General features: G+C 44.8%; 1 pseudogene; it reads left to right on the forward strand.

Annotated features, from left to right (window-relative positions):
- The window catches only part of LOC141148419 (putative methyltransferase DDB_G0268948), a 28743-nt pseudogene extending 22232 nt beyond the window's left edge, over positions 1-6511 (forward strand).
- Positions 6512-12454: the final 5943 nt, after the last annotated feature.

Consider the following 12454-nt stretch of genomic DNA (forward strand, 5'->3'; position numbering starts at 1 on the left):
AACCGCAGAGGTGATCAAATACTACCAAAACAAAGCTCTATTTGTGGGAAAAAAAAGCACGTCAATTTTGTTTGGGTACAGCGTCACACGACTGCACAGTTAAAGCGACGCAGTGCTGTATCGCAAAAAATGGCTTGGTCATTAAGGGGACAAATCCTTCCGGGGCTCTGTCTGCAAAGATTGCCAACTACAGGTCCCTGTACCCCTCAGCAATCTAATCCTACCACTAGATGTCCTCAGTCTTCTGGAGTGAGAGATGAATTGAAATGTATGGCACATACCATATTCATTTTGTTATTTATTTAAAAGCCCAAAAAAAAAAAAAAAATCTACCCTTGCCCTGCCCCCTACTATTGTTTATGGTATGCTATTTTGTTTTATTCATTTAAAATTAAATTGGGTAAAGAAAATAGCTTTTTGAGGCCCCCCTGACTTCTAAACAATCAATTAACCCTTGTAGTGCCAGGGTAGATCGAATGCAAGGGAGAACTTTTTTTCTGGAGTTCAGCTTTAATTTGTCCATTAATGCTTCAAATTTGAGTGTGGGGGAGTTGTGACAGGAATCTAAATTTGGTCAATTCAGCAGGAATCGGCTGATGCTTCAGCAGTAGGTGACCAGCTCTATTCAAAGCCCAGTTGAACATTTTGGTGAAATAAGAGAAATACATCCCAGGTGTATCAAAATAAAAAGGTGAACAATGTCTTACAATCTGCTTAAACAGAAAAAGCAGCCATAGTCCGAGTAGAAAAGCCTGTCCCCTGGTAGCAGAGAAGAACCCTTGCCCTCTGTGTAGAAGCAGCGGTCTCTCTGCAGAGGTCGGGCACCTGACTTGCTGAGTCAGAGCCAGTGGCAGCCCATCCATACAGGGAACATGGGAACATGGACGCCACCCCCCTAATCCATATGTACAGCCCCTAATCTACATACAGGGCGCCCGAAGCATGGATTTCAATCATGTTTTTTTTTTTTTTTTTTAAACACATAATTAAAAAAAAGGGTCGCCCTGAGCCCAACCAGTTGTGTGATAATAGCGAATTAATATATCTAATAATTGGCTGAAGGGAGAAGGGATCGTATTGGCCGCTGAGGAGGAGGAGGCACAGGGGAAGACGTCGAGGAAGAGATGCCGAGCAGGAGACACCGAGGAGGAGACGCTGGCCCACGACCTAGATGGGGTAAGTGTGGGGTTTGCCGATCAAATGGGGGCAGGGTGTTTGACTGAATGACCGGGCGGTTGTGAGTGGTTTGTTTGCTGTCCCCCCCTCTACATAGAATACCAGCCGCCACTGGTCATAGCCATGGCTTTACAATCAGCAGGGCACATGAGCTTTACTGATTACAGAGCTGTGGGTCTGACTTAACTGGGGCAAAGTTGGACCTCATGAGAGAGACCACTGCTTCCACACAGAGAGTAAAGGTTCATCTTTTCAGCTGCTGGCAGGGGATAGGCTTTTCTATTCAGACTGTGGCTGCTTTGTAAAGAAAAGAAAGTGTAAGACTTTGCACACCTTTTATTTTGATACACCCGGGAGGTATTTAGCCGGCTAAAACTGGAGGTTTAGTTGGGTTTTAATGTGGACCCTCCTTTTAAATGCAGGTCAATCATGAAATTATTATTTATTGAAAAATATCTCCTTTTGTCTCCATGTGTAAAGACAAAAATGTCACTTATTTTCAGGTGATGAATATTCTGGCCCCATATCAGCATGAGAGGGTTAACAATATGAAGACTGCATACAAGGAAATGTATGAAGCCATCCCTTACCCCGACAAAAGAAGGTCCGACTACTTTTATATATCAATCATCTGATATGTGGTAACTGTAGTGATATTTCATTCAAAGAACGGGTCACGGCCCCAATGTAGTGATATATCGTATAGTGGTGTATGATAATTAATTAGTAGTTATTATAATCTTGATGTAAGTACTCTTCCGCTGCAACCCAATTCTTCCAGAGAGATGCACTTTATTGACTTTCAATACAGAACAAAGTCCAAAGTCCACAGATGACAAAAATCCAACAGAGTAAATATAACTCAGAGTCCCATTTTTCCTGGCCCTGCACCTTCATAGTCACACACAGACAAGACTAACTGAATGCCAGCTCGAATGTCCTCTCAAGTACTGGTCTGACACTGGGGGGGGGGGGGGGTTCTGCTAGGTCAACCAAATGTTTCCCATGAATACCCCCTCAAGTCTAATTACCATCAATAAATACTTCCTCTATGGTCCTACATAATCCTTAAGTATGTAAACAATGTACCCTTTGAAATGTTCAATTAGGTTAACAGGCCATACCTCACACACCTAGGTAGACTTGCATAAGATTAATATATCAAAGGGTCTCTTTGATATGTTAAAATTCAGTTGGCTTGGACAACTCAACTGAATTTCTGGTCAATATGGTACTTTAAGACAATATCCTACATAAATCGGCCAAAATATTACAACAGTAACCTCTGGTCACCGGCTCCCCCAGCCCTTTAAAGGGTTCTGAATGTTGGGAATTTACTGCCAAATCTTTTCAGAAATAGCTTAAAGGGTTCATTTTAAGCTTTTCTTTTAAGAAATGGAACAATATAATCTGATTTACAGATTTCTTTTGCTATTTAATTTAAAATAATAATTTTACAAACAAACATATAACTGTGTGTGCGCAATGCACTGGATGTATAGAACTCTCAACTTTAATCTTCCATTTCATGTCTCTCTAATGGAAAGTCTACAGATCCAGCACTGCTTCCTCCTCCACTATCTGACAAGACATACATATAATTGAAAAGATAAAGGGGTTTGGAACACTCAACAAGCTCATGCTGAAGCTCGCCTTCCTCAGGACATTTTGACAATCTTGTACCTTAATGAAATGTCAAAATAGACTTTGTCACACGGTGATCCCCTTTTAAGCTTTGGGAGTGTCACCTTATCTTTTTGGATCATATGAATTTTTTGTTTTGTTGAGCATCCAAGTCTGTTTTCTCTCGGATATGTCTGCAGTGACAACCACTGGATTATACACCAGCACCTTATATACAGAATTCTGAGCCAGCACTGCTTCCTCCTCCACTATCTACCTAGCAGTGGCGGCTGGTGCTCAATTTTTTTTGAGGGGGGGGGGGGGGTGTTATGCTTGCGTCTATCTAGTAAGGTTACTTTGCAGTATAAACAAGGAAACTGAGACCTCTGCAGTGTGCAAATGTGCTTTTACTGAACAAAAATGGCATACATACAAAACTATCACAATATTAGGAATACAAATCAAGACTGACAGACATATCAAGCAAGATGCCTAGAAAATAAGCAGAAACTATGGTCTGTAAACAGTAGAAATACACTTGAAAGTTACTTAACTCCGGTTACTGTGTGTTCATCTCCGTTGACAACTAGGACTCACTCTTCCAAAGCAATTGCTGTGGAGATCCGGTATCTTCTTCTTCAATGACTTCTGGCTGGTTCCACATTTTTTCACTTTGGTCTTAGGCCCCATTCACACCTGAGCGTAGCGTTTTCAGGCTTCAGAAAGTCGCACATTTTTGCCACGGTTTTTACCACAATTTTGGACAGGTCAAAAGGTCACCAATGTAAAAAAACAGAAAAACTCCCAAATCTGCCTAAAAAAAAAAAAAAAAGTTCCAGAACTTGTTTGAGCTTCAAGCGTTTTGGAGTGGAGATGTGAACCATATCCATAGAGAATAACTGATTTTTTTTTCCCCTCCAGCGTTTTGTAGCTTCAAGCTACAAAACGCTCAGGTGTGAATGGGGTCTTAAGGCATGATGAGAGTCTTGTCCAGCTTATCCCTGACAACCATTTTATGTCAAGTTGTTTACCATAACAACTGAACAACAGAAAAACATCTCTGTAGCTTTCAATTAGAGAGGCACTCTCAAATTCTACCTCAAGATGGCACTCTGGTATCATACATGCCATAGGTTTATCTATTCTAGAGAGACAATAGACTACTGAAACTGTCAACTGAAATGCAACAATGGTATCTAAGTTCCCATTGTTTGAGGACAGCCTGTGTACTTGTTACCATGGCATTAGTTTGAGAAGCATCCACTCAAACCCAACCTGATTTCTGTTAAAACTAATCTGATGGAAAAAAACATTAATTTCATATATATATTATCTCAAATGCAAAAATACAACACAGGGGGCGGCAAACAAATCTGGCTCCCTCACTAAGCCCAAACACCCCCGCCCCCTGCCATTGCTTGATCGATCGCCCGTTCCACTCGCGGGCCCTGCACTTACCCCATCCAGGTTGCAACTTCCCCCTTGCATCCCCTCCCGGCCAATCGGGTCTCAGGACCCGCTTCCTAATTGCCCGGGAGGAGAAGCAGGAAGGCATTAGCGAATATTCATTTGCTAATGTCAAACAAGTGGGTGGGCTCGGAGTGCAACGCTCTGTGCCCCGAGCCCACTCTTTTTGAAGCTTATTAGAGCCTCAGGCTCTAATCACGTGCTTCAAAAAAAAACTCCATTGACATCCATGCATCTGGCACCCTCCATGGAGATTAGGGACCAGGCGCATGGATTATGGGGGTTGGCACCCCTACACCCCTTATGAGCCGCCGCCAATGCTGCCTAGGCATACACATATACCGCTTAATTCTTCTCTGACATGATGTCCCTACTCTTTGGCTGGGGTAGATCATAAGATTACCACATCTGGGATCTCATTTAAAGCCTAACTCCAGGAAACTTAAAAATGATCCCTTGCAGTAGGGCTACTCCCACATTACAAGGGTTACTTGCTCGTTTAGGTCTAGGGAACAAAAAAGATTTATATCCTTAGTCCTTCATGCTGCTAGGCCTGTCCTCAGGGTCTTCTACATCACACTCCAGCATTCTAAGGTCCTGACATTGTCATGGTTAATATGGGGTCCATAGCCTTACATTGGGCATGTTGATGACAAAGGACAGCCCACTACCAGAGCATAGGGGAGTGCCATCTGCCAGGGGAGTGGAGGATCAGGTAAGGAGAAATGCTGTTACTCTCCCCTAGAATAAGTGAGCAGTCAACGTTGCTGTGCAATGCTGGCTCAGCCCCACTGCAAGGGAGGATTTTCACATTTCCCGGAGTTGGGCTTTAATGTATTGCTAACATACAGTATACTTTATATGTGCTGCAGAAGCAGCAATTAGTCACCAGGCTTGTATGTATTGGTATTATATGTATTATTCATCCTTGTTTATTTATTTTGTACAGTGCCACAGCATATGATCCCACTATATAAATAACTGATAATAGGAATGTAAAGATTGCATTTGTTTTCTATAACCTCTTCATTAATTCACATTGGCTATTTGCCTTTGCAGAATTGAAAACATTGTGACCAAGATCCAAATGCCATTGTCAAGTCTGATGGGTCTTTTTCCCACCCTCTCCGCGTTCCAGATCTATCTTAGGACTGAGCCTGAAAAAGCAAAGGAAGTGCTAAGAACAGTAGAGGAAAGGTGAGAATGTAGAAAAATGGGACAGGAAATAGCAGGGAAGAGAGGACAAGAAAGGTATGAATTGTGCAGCAGTGTTGTCACCCTGAGAACAGAGTGATCATAGAAGGACACGAAGATTTAAAAAGTCTTTAATATAGGCATGCGCACAGGGTGTTCCGGATGCTGGGCATACCCTAATCACCTTGTTCCCCAGGGCTTTTTCTCATCCAGAACACGGCTCCATCACAGTGCACACTGGTAATTGGATAAAAACAGAGGGCACACTGGCCTGGTGCATTATCCAACGACAATGTTTGTGATTATAAAATATACAGTATCTCACAAAAGTGAGTACACCCCTCACATTTTTGTAAATATTTTATTATATCTTTTCATGTGACAACACCGTAGAAATTACACTTTGCTACAATGTAAAGTAGTGAGTGTACAGCTTGTATAACAGTGTAAATTTGCTGTCCCTCTCAAAATATGTATGTGTATATATATATATATATATATATATATATATATATATATAGACTTTATATAGACACACACACATGTGTATTGAAGCTTTGGGGTGCACACCCTAATGAAATATACTGTGCACACTTATGTTTTACATCCTAAATATGAATATAATATAACCATGGTCCAAAAGGTTTGACTAAGCCTTTACCCCACTGAAAGCCACCTAAAAAAATGTTTTGAGTGGAGTTTTTGAACTATTCAATGTTTGGGAATGTTCTCAGACTATACTGTACATGAATCCTCTTTCAGGTTCCTTCGGATCATGGGGACGTCCTCCACTGAAACTGAGGTGGAAGTTTGGCTACAAAACCTCCTGCTGTTGGCTTCTAAACTGCAGTGAAGCATTGATTTGGAAAACCGACGCTGAACCCTGCAAGACATGGCTGGAGACCCTTCTGATCAGTATTTGACCATGTCAAAAGTTTTAGTATGTCAGATGTATAAAAAGAAAACTCAAGAGCAATCCTCTCTGTATAAAATCAAACCATGAACAATGAGACAAAATATCAACTGTGACAATGTAGCAAAAAGCCCAAATAAAGAAATACATCTCTAAATATATAACTTTGTATCTTTTGTGATCATTTATCTCCTAACTATCACTGTGTATGAATCCCTCCTAATAGTTCAGTTCCATACACCAGTACTCAAAAAGATCTCACCAGGGTATTGACCTTATTATGAATTAAGGTCTACAGTGCTTGATTAAAAGAGAAGTAAAAGTTTTTTTTTTTTTCACTGCGGAATCATACTTACCTCCTGTCCCCCGTCACCTCTGCACTGAGAACCGAGCGATCGAACACTGCTGATTGCATGGAGTTTCAGAGCTCCTCGTGCAGAGAGCTGTAGACTGTCATTCACAGGAGGGGGTGGCCGGCTTGGGCTCTCAGCGGCTCGCTGAGAGGCTGAGCCGGATGTCGGTCCAGGCACCTGTTGGATCCAGACTTTATTTTCGTGATGGCGCGGTGCCTGGACCGACTTTTTTGACATCAGCAGAGAGCGGACTTCAGCCTGCTCTCTGCTAAAAATGGGTCACAGGAGTGCAAAACGAACTGCACTCCTGAGATCCATAGGAGAAGTCCAGCCAAACAAGCTTTGGCTGGACTTCTCCTTCAACCTCTTTGGGCATATATATGGCAGCATGGATGGTGGGACTTAACACCCATCCTCTGCATATAGGCATTGCTGTGTTGTTCTGGGGGGCGCTCCATCAGCACCACTATAGAACTTTGCAGGGGCGGCCCATCCATTAAGGGCGCATGGATGCCACCCCCCATCCATCGCCGCCTCCCCTATCCATGCGTCCGGTCCCTTTTCAGGACACCGGCGCATGGATTCCAATGTGGAGGGGCTGTTTTTTTTAAGCACCGATTAGAGCCAGAGGCTCTAATAGGCTTCAATATAGGATGGGCTTGGGTCTTAGAGAGTGCACTTTGAGCCTACCCTGGTGTGTTACAACAGCGAATCAATATTCGCTGTTGTAACACTGATCCTCCTCCCAGCCAATCAGGAAGCGGATTTTGACACCAGTCACCCGATTGGTTGAAAGGACAGGCAATCCTATTTTACCCCTAGGAGGAGGGAAGGAGCTAGAAGCTGCCATGGGGGACATGGCGCCGAGCCTCTGCACCATGCTACCTGCCACCCGCCATGATGAGGTAAGTCCCGGACCAACTGGCAAACAGCGCGGGGGTGAGTCCCACTCAGGGTGGATGGGTGGTTGTTTGCCCCCCCAAAAAAACACCACCTGCTACTGGAACTGTGACTGAACTGTCACTGACTGTTCATGGTCAACTACCAACGATAGGGAGTTGGTAGTTCCCCCAGTCCCTAGGGAACTACATGTCCCACAAGTCAAAGGTCCTCCAAGCAGGCTTTGTTCTTCCCAGGATTCACAGCAGTTCAATTTTCTCTTCCTCTGTGTTCCTAGGTGGTGGGTGGGGCTTACTCGGGCTATACTCACAGCCCTGCGGTAGTCTTTCTCTCTTTCTCTCTCTCTTTCTCTCTCTCTCTTTCTTTCTCTTTCGCTTGCTTTCTCTTTCTCTGTCTCTGTCTCTTTCTCTTTCTTTCTCTTTCTCTGTCTCTTTCTCTTTCTCTGTCTCTGTCTCTGTCTCTGTCTCTTTCTTTCTCTTTCTCTGTCTCTGTCTCTGTCTCTGTCTCTGTCTCTTTCTCTTTCTCTTTCTCTGTCTCTTTCTCTTTCTTTCTCTGTCTCTGTCTCTTTCTCTGTCTCTTTCTTATCCACCCACCCCTAAAAATAGGGATTTGGGTTTAAACTGGGGGAGGGGAGGACGTACACCCCAACAACAGAATGGAAGGGGTAGTCAACATAGGAATAAACCTTATAACTCCCCCAGAAACCAATATACATATCCCCAACTAGGGATGAGCTTCGTGTTCGCGTCGAACTCATGTTTGACTCGAACATCGTCTGTTCGATCGTTCGTCGAATTGCGAACGATATGGGCCGTTCGCACCAAATTCCTGTGGCGCGTCACGGCCCATAATTCACTGCGGCATCGCAGTGCAATCCTGGCTGATGATTGACCAAACATGCACTATGACCCGCATGCTTGGCCAATCACAGCGCTGTCGGTAGAGAGAGCTGTAATTGGCCAAAGCCTGGGTGGCTTTGGCCAATTATGGCTCAGGGGGTTTAGAACACGCCCCACACTATATAAGGCCGCCAGCACGGCGGCCCTGTGTAGTGTGTTCCGGCGTGCTTAGAGAGAGAGAGAGACAGTGTCATTTCATTTGAGTTAGCTAGATTAGGCAGGACAGTCAGTGAGTTCGCTGCACTTACAGTGTATTGTGTATATATATGCATCCCAGGTGTTGTATATATATATATACACTGTATTCAGTTTAGCTAGATCCATTCCTATTATCTTCCTACTGACAGGCAGGCTTGTCTTGTTACAGTATTTACAGCTACCTGAAGAAAATTTCTGGTGTTCTTTTGATCCTATTAGTACCACAGTCAGGCAGCTAGACTATTTACAGTTCGTGAAGTGCGTCCTCCTCACAGTGTTCAGTTAAAGCTACAAGTTAGTTTAGTGTGACCTCTGCACAGTGTTCAGCTAAAACTACAAGTTAGTGTAGTGCACAGTGTTCCGCTAAAGCTACAAGTTAGGGTAGTGCGTCTTCCTCACAGTGTTCAGCTAAAGCTACAAGTTAGTTTAGTTTGACCTCTGCACAGTGTTCAGCTAAAGCTACAAGTTAGGGTAGTGCGTCCTCCTCACAGTGTTCAGCTAAAACTACAAGTTAGTGTAGTGCGACCTCTGCACAGTGTTCAGCTAAAGCTACAAGTTAGTGTAGTGCGTCCTCCTCACAGTGTTCAGCTAAAACTACAAGTTAGTGTAGTGAGACCTCTGCACAGTGTTCAGCTAAAGCTACAAGTTAGTGTAGTGCGTCCTCCTCACAGTGTTTAGCTAAAGCTACAAGTTAGTTTAGTTTGACCTCTGCACAGTGTTCAGCTAAAGCTATAAGTTAGGGTAGTGAGTCCTCCTCACAGTGTTCAGCTAAAGCTACAAGTTGGTGTAGTTTGTCCTCCTCACAGTGTTCAGCGAAAACTACAAGTTAGTGTAGTGCGACCTCTGCACAGTGTTCAGCTAAAGCTACAAGTTAGTGTAGTGCATCCTCCTCACAGTGTTCAGCTAAAACTACAAGTTAGTGTAGTGCGACCTCTGCACAGTGTTCAGCTAAAGCTACAAGTTAGTGTAGTGCGTCCTCCTCACAGTGTTCAGCTAAAACTACAAGTTAGTGTAGTGAGATCTCTGCACAGTGTTCAGCTAAAGCTACAAGTTAGTGTAGTGCATCCTCCTCACAGTGTTCAGCTAAAGCTACAAGTTAGTTTAGTGTGACCTCTGCACAGTGTTCAGCTAAAGCTACAAGTTAGGGTAGTGCGTCCTCCTCACAGTGTTCAGCTAAAGCTACAAGTTCGTGTAATGTGTCCTCCTCACAGTGTTCAGCGAAAACTACAAGTTAGTGTAGTGTGACCTCTGCACAGTGTTCAGCTAAAGCTACAAGTTAGTGTAGTGCGTCCTCCTCACAGTGTTCAGCTAAAACTACAAGTTAGTGTACAAGTTTTTTTTTTGCGAGCTATGCACAGTGTTCAGCTAAAGCTACCTGTAGAAGGTTGGTGGTGTTTTCCTGATCCTATCACTACCGCAGGCAGCTAAATAAGCTACAAGTTATTTTTTGGCGAGCTCTGCACAGTGTTCACCTAAAGCTACCTGTAGAAAGTTGGTGGTGTTTTCCTGATCCTATCACTATCGCAGGCAGCGAAATAAGCTACAAGTTATTTTTTGACGAGCTCTGCACAGTGTTCACCTAAAGCTACCTGTAGAAGGTTGGTGGTGTTTTCCTGATCCTATCACTACCGCAGGCAGCTAAATAAGCTACAAGTTAGTGTAGTGCGAGCTCTGCACAGTGTTCACCTAAAGCTACCTGTAGAAGGTTGGTGGTGTTTTCCTGATCCTATTACTATCGCAGGCAGCTAAATAAGCTACAAGTTATTTTTTGGCGAGCTCTGCACAGTGTTCACCTAAAGCTACCTGTAGAAGGTTGGTGGTGTTTTCCTGATCCTATTACTACCCCAGGCAGCTAAATAAGCTACAAGTTACTGTAGTGCAAGCTCTGCACAGTGTTCACCTAAAGCTACCTGTAGAAGGTTGGTGGTGTTTTCCTGATCCTATCACTACCGCAGGCAGCTAAATAAGCTACAAGTTATTTTTTGGCGAGCTCTGCACAGTGTTCACCTAAAGCTACCTGTAGAAGGTTGGTGGTGTTTTCCTGTTCCTATCACTACCTCAGGCAGCTAAATAAGCTACAAGTTATTTTTTGTGAGCTCTGCACAGTGTTCAGCTAAAGCTACCTGTAGAAGGTTGGTGGTGTTCTCATACTACAGGCAGGCAGTTGATTTTGCTAGCTGCAGTATCAGTACATATATATATATATATATATATATATCCCAGCTTAGTGCAGCTACAGGCCATTAGTATGTCTGGAAGGCCAACAAGGAGAGGCAGACAGTCACAAGCCAATAAAAGAGGGCAAGCAGGCTCTGTGTCTAGAGGCAACAGTGCTGGTCGTGGAGACGGTGCATCCTCATCAGCACGTGGCCGTGGGACACGCTTGGCCTTTTTTTCGGCAGCTGGTCATGGTGAGCCGCAACATGCGGAAAACTTGGTCGAGTGGATGACCAAGCCCTCCTCATCCTCCTTATCCTCTCTCACCCATGCTCAGGGTACTTTGTATGGCAAAGCAGCTGCCAACGCGGCCTCTTCCCTCGGCTCAATGTCATCAGTGACTCCTTCCCTAGCCCCACCATGTCCTCCTGAGGAGTCCCTCGAACTGTTTGACCACAGTGTTGGGTACATGCTCCAGGAGGATGCCCAGCGTTTGGAAGGCTCTGATGATGATACTGAGCTAGATGAAGGCAGTAACGTGAGCACAGACAGAGGGGGTGCTCAAGAAGGACAGCAATCTGGCAGTCATGCTCCCCCTGCTGCAGCATACTGCCAGGTTTGCTCCAGTGATGAGGAGGGAGGGGATGATGAGGTCACTGACTCAACGTGGGTGCCTGATAGGAGAGAGGAGGAGGAGGAGGATGCCCTCCAGGGGCCAGCCTAAGGGCAGCACACTGACTGCATCACACCCCAAAGCTCCGCATGTGCAGGGCGCTGCAGTCTCTGCGCGTTATTCCAAAAGTTCTTTGGTGTGGGCCTTTTTTGAGACGAGTGCATCAGATCGCACCGCTGCTATTTGCAACATATGTCTCAAGCGTATCTCGCGTGGCCAAAACATCTCCCGCTTGGGCACCACATGCTTGACCAGACATATGTTGACCTGCCATGAAGTTCGTTGGCAAGCGTATCTAAAAGACCCACACCAAAGAACAAAGAGGACCTCTCCTTGCTCCTCATCAGCTGAGATCTCCAACCCCACTATACCTTCAGTCCTCTCTGAGACCCGCACTGAGGGGAATGAAGGTGTAGAATTAGGTGTGTCACAGCCAAGTACTTGTGGGCAATGTGCTTTCAGTACACCGACGTCAGATTGTACCAGGCAAATTTCCCTGCCCCAGCTGCTGCACCGCCGAAAGAAGTTCGCTCCCAGCCATCCACATGCCCAGCGGTTGAATGCTATCTTGGCAAAATTGCTAGCACTTCAACTGCTGCCTTTTCAGTTGGTAGACTCTGCCCCCTTCCATGAGTTTGTGGAATGTGCGGTTCCTCAGTGGCAGGTACCCAAATGCCACTTTTTCTCACGGAAGGCGATTCCAGCTCTCTACTGGCATGTGGAAGGCAATGTCCATGCCTCGCTGGACAGGGCGGTCAGCGGTAAGGTGCATATTACCGCTGACTCATGGTCCAGCAGGCATGGACAGGGACATTACCTAAGTTTCACCGCGCATTGGGTGACTCTGCTGGCAGCTGGGAAGGATGCAGGACAAGGTGCAGTAGTGTTAGAGGTTGTTTCA

This window comes from Aquarana catesbeiana, linkage group LG06 (assembly GCF_042186555.1).
Source record: "Aquarana catesbeiana isolate 2022-GZ linkage group LG06, ASM4218655v1, whole genome shotgun sequence".
NCBI classification, from domain to species: domain Eukaryota; kingdom Metazoa; phylum Chordata; class Amphibia; order Anura; family Ranidae; genus Aquarana; species Aquarana catesbeiana.